Raw genomic sequence first — 16,300 nt, 5'->3', positions numbered from 1 at the left:
GCGGATGGCCCCCGCGAGGGCGCCCCCAGGCCCGCGCCCAGCCCTCCGGCCGCGCTCACCCCGGAGGAAGCCTCGGCCCCCTCGTCCTCCTCGCCCCTCCAGGCCGGCGACGTGGGGCTGACGGCCAGGTCGCAGAAGTCGGCCGAGCGGAGCCCGCTCCCCTGGGTCTGCGCCGGAGACCTCAGCCGACTGCCGGCCGCAGCTCTAGACAGCGGCACAGCTGCTGACCCGGACGCAGTGAGCCGCCGGGCGGAAGTGACGCCGCCCCGCCCACCCCCGGGCGCCGCAGCAGGCGGAAGCGGAGGCGTGGCGTCCTCGCCGCACGCCTCGGTCTGCGCCGACCCGCAGCGTCGCTCCGCCCCTCGGGCAGGCGGGCAGGCGGACAGACGCCGGCGCATGCGCCGCTCTGCGTCCCTCCGGGCGCGTCCGCCGCGCCGACGCCTCATTGGCCGTGCCTCTGAGGCGCGACGCGCTTATTTGCAGTTTCCGCCCGGTGGGGAAACGGAGTTCCTGTTTGTCTTTGTTGATGCTTTGAGTAACTGCGTGACAGGACGGTAGAGATGAGGAGAGGGCGGATAAGCTCGTGTTGACGAGCTTAGACCATAAGAGTCGGGTGAGAGTCTGTTTTAAGCATTTCAATTAGGTGTGGATCATGCTTGATGAAAAATGAGGATAGAATGAAAGAGGCGTGTTATTGTTGGATCAGTAGCTGCAAGTGCGCCAGTCCTCAGGGCGCTGTGCCCCAGGCTGCGAGAGCGTGGACGTCCGACTCAGAAGTTTCACCTCCTGAGCCCGGCCCGCAGTCGGCTGTTTGGGAACAGAAACATTTTACCTGGAAAGAACGGAAAAGTAAGAAATTTAAGGCGTTTACCCCGAGTGCAGGACTTTGGAGCCGCTGACCTGATTCACATTGCCTCAGCAGGTGGTTAAACTCACCGCCTCACTTGCGAACTGGGGAGAAAATAATACCCACCGCGTAGGCTTTTTGTGAGAGCAAATATACCATTTGTAGAAGAGCAGTGCTTGGCATGTTGTAAGCACATGTTAGTGTCAGGCGTCATTTTCCTTAAATAGCTTCCAGGAAGGACAAAACATCAACAGAGCTTTAGCTCGATAACTTGGGCAGTGTAGTAAAGCAATTTCATCTGCAGTTACAGATTTTTCATAGTTCTACTTTTTGCTTATTTCAGTTCTGCAGTGTGTGGAATTCCCCACAGGGTGGCAGAAAATAATTTGAAGGCAGAGTTACTTCTTGTGTGTGTGTGTGTGACCTTTAATTTTTTCTTCATTTTAGTAACTACCATTTAATAAACTTGATCAGTGTTTGCTTTGATTTTCAGTAAGCCATTCTACTATTTACCTTTCATTCCCATCTCATGATTTATTCATACTTACTGTTGAAATTTGAGAAACTACAGATATACCGAAAGATGGTCACTATGGATATGTTAGATTTAGATTTCTGTATACCCAGAACTATATAAGTGAACATGTGCCTATAAAAAAATGCACCTTATAGTTTAAAGTCTCTTTTTTTATTTAAAAATATAACATGACTTTTTCAGATCAATATATTTCAACACCATATTTTTAAAGGGTTATTTATTAGCATGTTGTATTGAACATATAGGTAGCTCCATGTTTTATAGTTTTAAAAAAAGTACTGCAAGCCAGGTCCCAGTGGCATACACCTATAATCCCAGTGCTTGGACTCTCTGACAGGAGGATGTAAAGTTCAAGACCAGCGAGCCTGGGCTACATGGCAAAACATTGTCTCCAATACACTAAAACCCAAATAAACACAAATAAAAACAAAACAAATAACAACAGTGCATCTCAGCCCAGCACTTCGTAATGTCCAAAAAGTCAGAAACATACGACTAACACTGTCAAATAATATACTAGTTACATTTTCAGATATGTTCAGTTTTCCTTCCACTTCCACAGAAGTAGCTCAGAATCAATGGATCCAGCTGTTACTCTGAAAAGTATTTAAAACATAATTTTCTCTGTTTTGACTGTCTGTACAATAGCATATTTTGAAGATTATTGTTCCTCTGTGCTCCCTTGAATAGGCAGATGTTTAGAGATATTTAGATTCTTAACAAATGAAAATGAATTCAGAAAAAACATGGCTTCTAAACTCTGTATGGAAAGCATTACATAGAAAGTGATATGTTAGCTCAGTCACCATCAGCATTTTCCTTTGTGGTTCTGGCTTTGATCTAATGTGCAGATAGGCTTTCCTTACCCTACAGTTCTACAAATAATCACTGTTTTCTTCTGGGGGTTTCATAGTTAATTTTTTTTAACATAAGTTTCCCATCCAATTGGAATTTTGTGTACATGCTTATAATATAAAACAAGGCATCTGATTTTATTAAATTGACTAGGTTACCTAACATCATCTATTGAAACATCCAATAATTCTTGAAGTCAATTAGAATTTAGTCCAATGAATGTTTACTTTTCGAATTGTCATTTTGGGTTGCCCACTTCTTTCAAGGATCCAGTCATTTGATAACTCTTTTTTTTTTGGTTTTTTTCTGGTACTGGGAATTGAACTCATAACCTGTGCCTCTGAGCTAAATCCGCAGCCCATTTGATAACTCTTTATTGAACAATATTAGAAGTCGGTGCTGTTGGGCCCTAAGGATGCAGGAAAATCAGACCCAGTGTGTACTTTCAAAGAGCTCATCCACTACAGAGAGGGACATCGGAAGACAGTGAACACTTAGGTTGAGACCTTGGTTCTTCTAAGCTACAGCTAAGTTGAAGGGAACGAAACTGACTGGGGTGGGAGAACGGGGAGGCAGTAAGAGAAGGAATCCGAAGGAGGTAACGTTGAGCCTAGTGAGCAGAGGCGGATCTTCTAAGAACAGGAAATGGCTTATGCTGACTCAGCGGTGTCTAGGAGCTGCGTGTAAGTGCGCCTGGCTGCAGCACAGTTGTAGGGGAGTGGGTGGCTGTGAACAGCCCTCCCCCAAAAGAAGGCCAAATTAAAAGGGGGTTTTTATTAGTGGTAAGGATTGATTCAGAGCCAATGTAAAGAGCAGTGTGGAAAAGCGATCCATCGTTACTTTATGATTGCACCTTGGAAGAGAACTGAAAGAAGCCGTGTATGACGACACCATCATTACGTTAAGTCTTTCGGAGAGAACAACTTTGAGGGAGCAGTACTTACTTGAACGTATGCTCTGGTGTGCATGTTAGAACCATTCGTGAGATGTTGTCGTACTTCATACATCAAAATAAAAGCCCTCGGCCACCACAGGTTTGAAGAGGTGCTGAGTCCGGGCCAAGATCGGACATTCCTTAATGATGAGATGCTGCAGGCATGGACGCAGGGCTGAAGTGAGCTACAAGACAGCATGTGCCCTGCGCTAGCAGAAAATGATACTGTCAGGCCTGATGAGAAGATGCCCTCGGCCACGTTCTGAAAGCCAGGATGACCCGTTACCTCGGTGAGCGGTGGAGGGACATTTCCTTGGGGTGCCCTGTGTACAGAGGGAAGCACCAATCCCAGGGAATTACTAATGTGTTGACATCTTTTCTATGTGGAAAACTGTGGTCCTCGTAGACATTTTGTGTTCTGTTTCCATTCTCTATGGGTCCCTGTCTTCTATGAAAGTGTGAGCGCTTGTGCTACCTTTTCTGGAGCACACAGATTCCTGGAGAGCTCTATTCTGCTGTTCTTACTGTTGGACCGTACTCCCTGGTTGAACCAGGCTCCTGCCATCTCCCAGCAGATGGAGAAATTTGGGTGTGTTGTTACTCTGTACTAACGGGACGTGTTACATGCCTTCAGATTGTTTTTTTAACTAATTAGAAGAGAGTCTTCTCACAGTGCTTTGCCTGACGTCTCTCATAAATCCAGCCTACGAATGGCAAAATCAAGGTATCTATGAGAAGGACAGAGTTTCTCTTAGAGCTGTTGCCAGCCCATCTGACAACTGTCTGGAAAGTAGCGAAGGGATCCCTTCTGGGGATGAAGTTCCTTGGGCCAAGGCTGGTGAGTTGCATGTTGCTTTTTCTTTTTTCTTTTTTTTTTCCAGTACCGGGAACCGAACTCATGACCTTGCGCTTGCCAGGCAGGCGCTTTGCCACTGAGCTAAATCCCCAGCCCCGCATGTTGCTTTTTCTAAATCTCACATAGGCACTTTTGTCCAAATTTTCGAGACACCCTTCCTCCTGCACAGATAGAGCCTTGCTCCGGAACCTGTGGCTCAGTTAATGGAATGTTCCCTCTAGTGAGTGCTAAGTGCAGGCCACAGCCTGCTCAACTGGACAGGCCGGCCCTGGTTTCCTACTAAGACCTTGGAATGGAGTGTAATTCTTTTATCTATGAGGACTTCCTTATTGTTCTGTGAGTAAAGCATTTCTGGACAGTTGGTTCTGAACCCTTGAGTGAAATTTCCAGAAACATTTATCTGAGCTGCTTACTGTTGCTTAGTAGGCCTGCTCCCCAACCTGGGACCTGACCTCACCAAGATACAGTGAGAGATGATGAAGAATAAAAATTGTTAGAGACAACACTTAGAAAATGCTGTGTGAGATCATTTTCAGAAGGTGTAAGATGTATTGAATAAAACTCTCAAAAGTTACTTCACTCTCCACGGTATGATTTTTATGGACAGATTGTTACCCTTGCTTACAAGCATATAAATTCAGTGATGTTAGGCAGCTCCCTTTCAATTTAAAGGAAAAAAAACCCATGAAGTACCCTTTTTGCATGGACTGAAGATGTCTTTGTTGGTTAAGCTTGAGGGTAAAACTGGATAAAATTACATATTCATTTCATTATTCATGACTTGAATCTGAAATGAATGTGTATATATTTTTCACTTACTCACTTTATAAAATTCAAAACTAAACCCAGCAGCAATTTTGTCTCTGGCATGGTGACAAGTTTCTTTCCTACAATGAACTAGTCAAAGAAATTGTTCCAGAGAGAATTTATGCTTTCCTACTTCGGAAAGTCAAATGGGACTAACGCATACATCACATGTCCCCCTTGAGTGGTGCTTTCACATCCCAGAGAATCCTGGAGGGAAGCCATACCACCCATTTCTAAGCAATATTTCTGCACGCAGAGTAGATCAGAGCCACTCGAGGGGAAAACTGGGTCGTTAGAGATTTGACGCACAGGACCAAGGATTTGACTCACTTGGGAGAACGTAGTCTGGCTGAGGATGAGAGGTGTGTGGGTATTGTCCAACACCAGTTGGAGAAGACTCCTAGTTGAGATGACTTGTCAAAACCAATCGTGTGGACAGATCTTAAAGCCCCATTCCTGTTCTCTGTGAAGATATTTCTGCAGCACTTGAAAGAAGTGACAGGTACGAACTTAAAACCAAAGGTATGCATTGTATAATAGGAAGTCATGAAGTTTGACAAAGTCATGGCAGCCAGTTGGTTGCTATCATGGTTGTCATTTGGATAGAAATCCATCTACACTGAATTCTCAACACTGAATAGTATTCAAGATCTTCTTCCTTGAATAGGGGTTACTACAAAAAAATCACTTAATGCTCTTGAAAAATTATCAAGACATAGTATCACCATGTTTGCTTTGCAATTAAAATAAAGATCAACCTGGAAGAATGAAGTAGATTTTCCTCCTTAAAGATATGAAATGTTATAGCATGATGACCACCTGTATTTAGAAAAATACGAGTAATAGCCCCCAATTAGAAAAAACCCAAAGTTTATGGATGGACTGATGATTGTGACAAAAATTAGTTTATCAGTAATAGTGCTTTTTAAATTCTTTTCAGGCTGGGTTATGTAAAAGTGAGAATTGATCAATTAAAATTAACTGTTCTGCAGTCATTTATAGGCAGCTCATCCAGATGAATTTGAATTAGATACAACACTGTCATTGCCCATGTATTAATCATTTGCTTCACATCTTCACAGTCAAAGCACAATCTTACTTGTTTTGAGAAAATGAGTGCATTTCAAAATATACAAGCAATTGTTTGCTGAATTGGAAATTTTATATATTTAACAAGATTGTTGGGAGCCACTGGAGCTGGTTATTGGTCAAGCAGTCAAGCTACCTCAGCATTGAAAAAGGCATCCTGCCAGACAATTACAGTTGTTAGTCGCTAGGCAACATCCCCACCCCATACTAACTTTGCAAGTGTATGAAATAAACGCCCCTACTGTTAAAGTCAGTCCTCATGCTCATCGGGTAAGAGGCAACTCCATCTGACCCCAGCTCTTGTTTTCTGTTTTTATTTTTCTCATACCCACTGCTGTTTCTCTCTGGGGTACAACGAGAGACCAACAAGGTTCGCTACACAAGATAAGGTGCTAACATGGCTCTATGTAAGGCACGTGCATTTTTAACTAACACAAATACAAAAAGTAAAATGACATCATCTAATTCCCTATTGCAAAGGGGAGATGGTTTATAAATGTATTTTCAGAAATGCTTTACTTTTAGATTGTTACAAAAAGGAAATGTTCTGTAAATGTATTTCCCAAAAAATACTTTCCGTCCTAAAATTAACTTACTCAACTGAGAGTCTAAGTGATTATTTTATTTTAAAGCATGCACACTCTGTAAATAGATAAAATATACTAACAGTTCTTTTTAATGAATTTCAGTACAACTGAGGAGAAAATACTAAAATTGTAGCATTATTTTTCATTTACATGGTTCCCTTATGATTAAGAAAAACACTTTTCCCCAATATAATTGCTAATGCATGAAATTGTACTTATTAGGAAAAAGAGGAAAGCCTTCTAGTTCCAGGTATTTGTGTAATAGGAAGAGATGTAAAGGCAGAAGCTTCTTAGGAATTTTTAAGAAATCTTTAATTTCTATTTTTTTTTTTTAATGGACTGCTTGCTTTTTAGCAGGTCATCCATTAATATGAGGGAATGTCAGTCCATCCAGCAATGACTTTACCCAGGTGCTGTTTACGGAAACTGCATCTAATAGGCCTTGTGTGTAGCTTGTAGTGTGAGTAGGGTTAGGACTTGAATCAATATGTTGACCAATGTCTAGAGTGACATCTTGAATTTTTCCTTCATTACCTGATGACATGGGTCCATGCTTAAATGCAATTACACTGCATAGCGAGGCTTAACACATAAAATTCAAACTAAAATGGAAGATGTGTTGATGGGGTTGGGGTTAGGAGAGGCTATTTATTTCTTTTACTTTATGGGTACATTTTAGGTATACATAGTAATAACATTCATCAGAGGGAATTCGTCCCTGTACATGGTATATCTTGTTTCTTCTTTCCCCATTCTGCCCCTCTCCCTGCAGCCCCTAAGAGAAGCTATTTATTTCTTGTGTTGCTACAGTTTCTGTGGGCTTGGACAAGTTACTTAACTTCTCCTGACATTATGTTTCCTTGTCTATAATTTATGAGGTAACGACTTGTTTTACCTATTTGAGCATGTTTTTTTAAAGCTGAGATTATCATCTGAATTTTTAGGAGTTCACTGAAATGTTATGTAGCTGTTTAGGTACAAATGTGAAAATTGCGAATCTTACACATCTGTATCCTGTCTTTTTTAAAAAAATGGCATGAAATGGCAAGATCGTTCAAGTATATACGTAATTCCCTGCTAGATAACAGGAAAGGCAGTTTAAAGAACCGGAATATTTAGCAGGATTATTGGTATTTACAGATTGCTGTTTTGCTCAGGACAGTGGAGAAAGGCCTGAACTCAAAATCAGCAAATCTCCTTTAGAATTCCAGTCTGACCACTGACTTTGTAGCTGTCCCCTACCACTTCTACCATGCTCCTGTGTGCCTCCTGTGTGACTAGGAAATACGCAACAGATGACAGCTTCAGACCTTGAACTGAAACTGTTTTGTGTAAGGACCATTCTAAAAATGGGACGGTCCCTTCAAAATTGAACTTATAAAATTTCCTCCTCTTAAGCTTTTGCCCCAGTGAACGGAAATCACTTGATATGTATTCCTTTTTTAATTTTAATAATCCTTGCTGTGTTTTGCCTATTAAAGCCGTCTTCTAGCAGATGGGTTTCTTAGCTTAACTATACGTTCGTTAAATTCATAAACATATCAAAAATTAAGCTTCTTATTTTGATTTATTTTAGAAAAAAAGTCACAGTTTGTGGTCTTCATTGCCTGCCTTCCCCCACACCATCATAAATTCATTTGGTGTTTAATTTTTGGTCTAGGAAAGAATAATTCATTTTTACCTTCATTTAATTTTAATAGTCAAGGAGTAGTCTATCGAGATTTAATAAATTTAATCCTTCTGCAATTAGTGTCAAATTACCTCATTGTGGATGTGGATAACTGGAGAAATACAGACCCTCCCACACACTGACAGATACCTTTATCAGGGTTAATGTTTTATGTAAATGACCCTGTTTGAAAGGAAGCTGGTGTTGTGCCTCTCTCCTCCCTTTCTGACCCTGTTAATTGTTTTTAAACCTGAGCTTTCTCTCAGCATTCTCTCAGGACTTCCCATTTTACTGGATCCACTATGTGATCCTACAAAGATAACAGATTCCATTGTTGATTGAGCTCTTTTTGGATAGAGAAATTCAATTTCCCCATTTTAATCAAAGGCTCCAGACACCTGACTTTTGTGGGGTGCTCCAGCAAGGACAATGTGGTCAAGCCTTATGATCTGGGTGTGTCTTGTATGTAGCAAGCAGATAGGATTATTATAAGTAGCCATTTGTCTCACACAACATGATCTGTCTGGATCATCCCGGATTTGTTACCCACAGATGACTTTACTGAGTAGAAATGTATTCTCTCCTACGAAGAGACTGAGATACACAAAGCTACCAAGCAGGTCAGCACCCAAGACATGAAACACTCCCTTTGTTCTTCCTTTCCTTTATAATCAACACCTGGGTAATACAGTTACCATCCGTATAGGTTTTATAACTAGCCATCTTAATATGTGAAGACTGTAATGATCAAATATACTTCTCTGGATTTGTAGTACAGCTGTAAATGCATACTGGCTATTACTAAACATGACTCATCAAGAATTTTTCAAAAGATAATTTAGTTATCTCTTGTCAAGTCAATATTTAATGTTACATTCTGTATTTGCTGTGATAAGCATTAAAATCTGTATATTGGTTGATAAATCATTGTTTAGGAGTGTCTAATGGGTTCAGTACATGGTATGAAATTGCCATACTGTAATAAATGGTTATTTGATAATGAATGAAATTGTTTGAAAATACTGTTAAAATGTCAAGTTTAAACATATATATCATTACTCAAAAGGAAGGCAAACATGGAAACCACAGTGACATCATAAATATACTGCAATAAACACATTTATTTATACCAGGCAAGTTGTAGGTACTTTGTATAAATGTGTACAAATTGATATATGAAGTTAATTTCAATCTGTGAAAGTAATTGCATTGGTTTAACTTATTTAACTCTCCTTACAATAATATTTATTGCAGAAAAAGAAGGTAAAGAAATAAATGATGATAAATAGATAAAATACATAGGAAATGGGAATTGTTTTACAATTTAATTACACTGTCACATAAAATTATCACACAAATACACCAATCTGACAGCAGAAATACATTACAACTCTATTATCCAAACCAGAGAACAGTTTTTGTTAGCTTTTATTTCATTTGCACATTTAAGATTATTTTATAATTTTCTGCCAGCATAAGATGTCTAAATAATGTCAAAAAAAAGGGCAGGTTGGGAAGAAAATTATTTTGTAAAGTAAGATTTTACAGCTTGGTACAGAGTTATGTAGACTGACACAGTCTAACAAAGGGGCAATGACCCATATTCTCCCATGAATGGTAAATTGGAGAAATGTAAATACTGAAACTCAATAGAAAATGAAGTTAATTGAGTTGTTAGACTTCGCTAGAGGTTATAAGATGTGCGCATAACTTAATAGTTGTAATCTTACATAACATTGCATATTGGGATAAATATATAAATGCAAAAAGATTCATAGGTTCTATAAAATCAACTCAAATATTTTTTTCCTGATACTTAAGAAGCAGATGCTAGGTTTTATGGGTGTTACTTAGACTCTGTCCGGAATTATTGATCATCTAATGGGGGACGTGAGACTTATTTATATGAACCCATTTAGTCAGGGCTGGCTATTTAACTGTCTGTCGGTCAATATACTGGGTCATTTTGCTGTACGTTTCTAAACCATAAATGGAACCAGAGTGTAGTATTACAAAATCTTGCAGAAAAATTATGAAATCTTGAAATCAGTTTCTATTCTTGGTATTTCATTATCCTAAAACTTTTGTGACACACTTAATAATATCTTTAACAGTCACATGCTTAGGTTACTCAAGCAAAGATGATTTTATTCTGTATTGGAAAATACAAAGTATACTTTGAGAAAAGTGAAGATAATAATGAAAATAAAGTAGTTAAAAGGAAAAACTCAGTGAAAGGAGGGGTGAGAATTGAAAATAATTATGGAAGTAAAAGCTCAAAGGTTTAATGTGGTTAACAATATAAAGTGATTCAAGGATGTATTATGCAATTTCTTCATATGGGTCAAATCTTTAGCAGTGAAAATAAATTGACATCTTACATGATTTTCAGCCTTTATGGAATAAAGCCATATTTCTTTTTCTGTCATTCATTCAAACAGAAGGTAAACATGTGGATCTTTTATAGTATGCGGTTGAACAGGACATTGTAAAGACTTTCAGTGGCTGGGTGTTAGCAAGTTGAAATTTTTCTTCTGAGTTGTTACAAAATGCCTAAGAGGGAAACATAAAGGATGACCAAAAAACTGGAAGAAAGTTTTCATGGACTTAATTGACTGAACAAGGGCTCATGTGAAATTAATCATGCAGCTCTCTAAACGAAAGAAATGTCTGATAATTTTCTGATCTGCAGTACTTGAAGACTTACTAGTGCAGGTTTTTTTTGGGTCATTTTACAGAATTGGCTGCTACTTACATGCACATTTATACCTTTATATATAGATTCCTAAATATGTTTATTGATGTGTAAGTTTTGTTATTTGTACATTTTTCTTTAATTTGGTTTCACTTTTTGCTTAAGTAAAACAAGCAATGGGAATAAAGGAGATGTAATTGTACAGGGATTAAGGTGTTTAAAAATTCAAAGATAATGAAATAAGAACACAGTCAATGTTAGTATGTATTATGCATTTATTGCTTTTAAAAGATCACTTTTAATAAGTCAGACTTAATGATGAGATAAATATAAGCATAATTCTTATCAGAGAGAGATGTATCTGAATTTTCTTAATGGCATGATATATAGTAATTAAAGTGTTACAAATCTTAAGTGATTTTTGTCTCATTTTGACTCAGCTAGTGAATTCATTTGTGAAAGCAAAGAACTAGACATTGAAATAGGTAAAATACAATAATACAGGTAATTCAGACATGACAATGGAAAATGGAGATGCTTAAAAAGAGAATTTAGAGTATCAGATATTGATGAGAGTAGAATCATAAAATGTTATTCCTAGAATGGCTTTCATAATCCTATAAATTAAATAAATTGACTCACTTCTGAACATTCAGGTCTTCACGGTGATATGTATATTCTGAAAATATGATCTTTTTTATTGGCTATTGCAATAGAAAGGGTCATAAGTAATGCCAGCCATAATTAGAATTTAGCATACAACATTTATTATATTTCAGAATGGCCTGTAATATACAATCGTTATGTAAGAAAATATTGAACATGGGATGTAGTTAACTTTTAACGTATTGAAAATATTGTTAATTATAAATTCAAATTCCTCTATTCTCAAATGGAGCAGCATTTTATTAATGTTTTTAAAAAGTATGTACAGTACCCTTGAATGTAAGTCAGGAAATACAACCACTGTAGACACAGAATGCCTACATCTTTCTGAACAGATGTCATTATGCTAACGTCATGTTCTTTTGTCTTTCATTTCTTTTTTTTTGTTTTGTTTTTCTCCGGTACCGGGAACCGAACTCACGACCTTGCGCTTGCCAGGCAGGCGCTTTGCCGCTGAGCTAAATCCCCAGCCCCTTGTCTTTCATTTCTGATACCTCACAGTATCAGTGTTCCCAACAATACCACTACGGTCATTGCTGCTTCGTGCTGCCCTGTCAGGGCACTGATTTCCCACCTGACATCCTTTCCCAAACTGTGTTATTTGGGTACCTAGAGAAGTTTAGCGTGCTTACGTTTGAAACTGCAGAGAGAATGTGGTGCTTCCTTCTCTTTGCCCCTAAGCTTAGAGATGGTCTCATAATCACACTTGCCCCCATACAAAAATTACGTTCAAGTCAGGTCGGGTGCAGGTAGGAAATCATCAGTTGTATCTACATTTCATCTGGAAGGATGGCCATTTGAGAGCTGCCACACACCTTAAGGCTTGACCTGTTACACATACCTGTGTGTACCTTTGGGCACACACATTGCTCGGATATTGAAATCAGGACTCTAAGTGCTCAGAGTTCTGAGTCCGAGTGGTTCTGTCCTCTCCCAGGACATGAACAGCTATTGCGATGTGGTGCCAAGCAGAAAGGAGCAGTGAAGAATGCTACTGCTCTGCTGAGTGCCAAGACTGGGCTGGAAGCCCCGGGACACATTTCTGCGGGTAATGCTCAGCGTGGGCCCACCTTGCTTGTTTTCCTCGGTTTCAGATATCCCCAGCTCTCTGATATCACTATGTCTGTCTGTCTGTCTATCTGTCTGTCTGTCTATCTGAGGAAGGTGGGAGAAGATGAGAGAATATAGATTGTTTTTGACCCCATCCTTGAAAAGCCCCAAGGATGTGAGCGGAGGCCAACTTCACTAGATAGACATTCAAGCTACTACAGAGAGGTTGTTGGTGTATTATGATTTTTTTGTAACTCAGCTATTTTGTTTGTTTTTTGTTTTTTTCCGGTACCAGGAATTGAACTCATGACCTCGTGCTTGCCAGGCAGGTGCTGTGCCGCTGAGCTAAATTCCCAGCCCCTCAGCTATTAAAGATATAATTTTATATTTAAAAATTCACCCCATTTTGATGTGCAGTTCCATGCACTTTGACCGGTGTATGTGGTCTTGCAATCACCGTTACAACTAAGGTGGAGAATATTTTTATTATTCTGACTATGGGTCCCATATTCACTCCCCCCACCTTGTGTACAAAAATTACATTCACGTCTGCTCAGATGTGAGGAGGCAATCATCAGTTATATCTACATTTCATTTCTCTTTTACCAGTCTCCTACTCTTAGCTCCTGACAGCTATTATTAGTCCACTCTTTCTCCTTATAGCTTGGCCATTTGGACCGTGTCATATACACAGAATCACACACATAAAGCCTTTTGAGGTTTTTCCTATGGCATAGCGCTCTTGAGGCTTAATCCATGCTGGTGTCTGTAATGGTAGATGGTTTTGTTTTTTTGGTGAGTACTGCCCCATTGTGTGGATCTATCATAATTTACCCATCAGTTGATGGCTATCTGTATTGTTGCAAGTTTTGATGATTATGGTTTTCTTCTATAAACATTTAAGTGTAAGGTTCTGTGTACATTTATCTTTATTTTTCTTGGGTAGATACCTAGGAGTGGGATTTCTGGATTGCATGGCAAGTGTATGTTTAACTTTACAGGAAACTGCCAAACTTTTCCAAAGTGACTACCATTTTTCACTCCTTATCCTCACAATGTATGTCATTTCCATTGCACCACATCCTTCTTAGCACTGGATATTGTCAGCTTGTTTTGACTGGAGCCAATCTAATAAGTCAGTAATGGTATCTATTATATTTAATTAATCATTTCACATCTGTATCATTTGACTGCATGAGAGAATCATTTGACTCCGAGAAAGAACTCAATGAATTTTAAATAATTCTGTCTTCAATGAACTTGTCCTCTAGTTGAGAAGCTAATACACAGATCAAACGCAAAAGTCAAATGGAATATTCTAGTTATAGTCCAAGATGGAAAGATATCAGAAGAAAGTATGTGATTTATTTCCATAAAGTAGCTAAGTTACTTAGCTATGGCTACTGCATTTTACTGCCCTACATGCATTGTGAACTCCAGGTCAAGTCGACTCTTCCTTCACGACCTGTTCCTAGGTTCTTCTTTCTGTGTTTTGCTTTCAGTATCTCAGTTCAGGCCTTTGCCATCTTATCCAAGATGATTATGTCCTCTCGATTCTTTGTACTACAACCAGTCCTTATTACAGATGCTAAATTAATATACCCAAAGCAATTTTCTGTTGTTTCATCACAAATCCACACAAACTTGGTGCCTTAAAACAGTATTCATATATGTGTTCACAGTTCTGTAAGGCAGAAGTCTGGGCATACTATGGCTGGATTCCCTGTTTAGGGTCTCACAAAGCTAAAGTCAAGGTGCTAGAGCTGGGCTGTGTCTGTAATCAAGAGCCTCTTTCAAGTTTATGTGGTGGTGGCAAAATTAAATTCCTTGTGGTTGTAGGACTGCAGTTCCCATGTCTTACTGGCTGTCACCTGGGAGGTGCTCCCAGTTAATTGAAATCATCCTCATCCATTGACATGTGGCTTCCTTCGTCTTCAGAATAATACGAGAAAGTCTCTCCACCTCAAATTCTCCTGTACTTCAAATCTCTCTTTCTAAAGAGGACCTAGTCTCCTTTTAGGCCTCACTAGATGCCCACCAGAATAATCTCCTTTTCTGAGATCCACTTCTTCCGTAAGTATGACCTAGCCGTGGTTGGGCTTGCCTTCATACTCACAGATCCATCCACACTCAAGAAAGGGGGCACCCTGGGTACTATCTTGGAATTCTGAGGACCAGATGTGGTAGTTATTTAGATTTAGAAACATTTAAAACGTGAATTTTGACGTAGCTCATTATTTATTGATCTGACTTATTTCCTCTGGGATTATAGGTGTGTACCACTGCACCTGGCAGTACGGCATTTTAAAATAATTATTTTGGAGAGAATGGGTTTTGGAGATTAATGGTAGCATTGTGGGGTACAGTGGTTAGAGGTGAGGATGCCAGTGAGGAGGCTTTTTTAATGATCCCAATCAGAAGTGCTGGTGGCCCAGAGCAGCATGGAGGGAAATGGAAGATTGTGAGACTTCTGCTGTGAGCAGCTATGTGGATGCTGGTGCCGGTTCCCGGAATAGGAAAATAAGCTGGGCCTTTTCCTGGGTGAGCAAGGTCCTTTCCCAGCACCAGGTAACTATGGGTCATTGCAAGACCCCTGAGTCCAGGTGTGGAAGGCGGAGCATTCGGTCTCAAACATGTAAGGTCAGAGATCTGTTGCATGCAAAGATAACAGCTCCCTAAATGAAGGGGCTCCTCTGAAATTGGGATGGGTTACTGGACTGGAGGTGAGACGGGAGTGCCTTGTGTTGACTATGGTGGCCTACCCTAGCCCAAGCCTGTTTCTGTAAACTCAGAGCCACCTGGAGCCTGAAGGAGCTGTGTCCAGTTCTGGCACGGGGCTCTCCCTCTTCTGTGTGACACCTCTGCTACCTTGGCGGTGAGTCTTGGCATCCACCTCACCCATGAAAACTCAAGAATACCTCAGATTTATAAACAAAGTGTCATTTAGGAGGTATCTCCTTGTGAAAGGTGAAATCAAATGTTGAGTCAATTATGAGAATTACTCCGGCAAAGGCATTTTTTTTCTCCTCCTTATGGATAGTTCATGAAAAAATTTGGGCCCGTCATTAACTAGCTCATTACTCTAATTAACCACTTCATTATGTGAGTGTAGACACAGCTTTAAAATTATTTATACTGTTTCTTCCAGTGTGTAAATAATTGTGAAGTAAAAATATTAATTTATGAATGTAATTGTGTAGGTGATCACTCCACATTTACTCAGAACTAGCAATTAGCGCATGCAAATCAGCTAAGACAAAAGTCTCTCTGATCCTGTTCGGAATGCAGGAAGAGTTAATTTGCAGAATGCCTGCTCCTGGCCCATCTGATTCTCCAAAGTCACGTTCTTGCCTCTGAAAATCAGAAACTGACTGTATTTGTTGTGAGCTTTGTGATCAATCTTAATGCCCTTGCAAACACAAGAAATAAAATGCTAACAAATCATCATCCATTACCTAATTATATTTATCTAGCAGATAAAGTTGGGGGGAGTGGATTTTTTAAAAGTCCTTTCTCGTTCAGCAAACAAAGATGAAATCTATGCTTAATAATCCTCCATAGTGGTGTATAGAGAGCTTTTCTGTTAGTCATACCCCGGTCCTGAGACTTTCTTACCCCAAAGAAGAGCAAATGCGTGTTGACTTCCAGTGAATCAGTAGCCTCTCCAGTGGGCTTGCTAATGGGATAGAAACGTGAGGTTTCCCTGG

General features: G+C 39.7%; 1 protein-coding gene and 1 long non-coding RNA gene across 4 annotated transcripts in view; one reads left to right on the top strand and one right to left on the bottom strand.

The window, feature by feature from the left end:
• Nucleotides 1–261, bottom strand: part of Bnip2 (BCL2/adenovirus E1B 19kDa interacting protein 2) — a 22,659-nt gene extending 22,398 nt beyond the window's left edge. The window contains exon 1 of one of the 2 annotated variants that reach the window (XM_005393826.2): nucleotides 60–261. The gene's annotated coding sequence lies outside the window, so the exon portion shown is untranslated. The remainder of the gene's footprint in view (nucleotides 1–59) is intronic. The other variant, XM_005393827.2, reaches the window with a different exon arrangement.
• A 174-nt stretch (nucleotides 262–435) lies between these two features.
• Nucleotides 436–4,604, top strand: LOC102011163. 2 transcript variants are annotated; one of them, XR_001235831.1, is made up of 2 exons: nucleotides 436–4,012; nucleotides 4,252–4,604. It is a non-coding gene; the product is annotated as an uncharacterized LOC102011163 (long non-coding RNA). The 2 variants fall into 2 exon arrangements; XR_001235830.1 differs by having other exon boundaries at nucleotides 4,200–4,604.
• Nucleotides 4,605–16,300: the final 11,696 nt, after the last annotated feature.

This window comes from Chinchilla lanigera, unplaced genomic scaffold (assembly GCF_000276665.1).
Source record: "Chinchilla lanigera isolate Chin_1 unplaced genomic scaffold, ChiLan1.0 scaffold00049, whole genome shotgun sequence".
NCBI lineage: Eukaryota > Metazoa > Chordata > Mammalia > Rodentia > Chinchillidae > Chinchilla > Chinchilla lanigera.
Note: the sequence above shows the minus strand (reverse complement) of the source record. Positions and strands in the feature narration are given on the sequence as shown.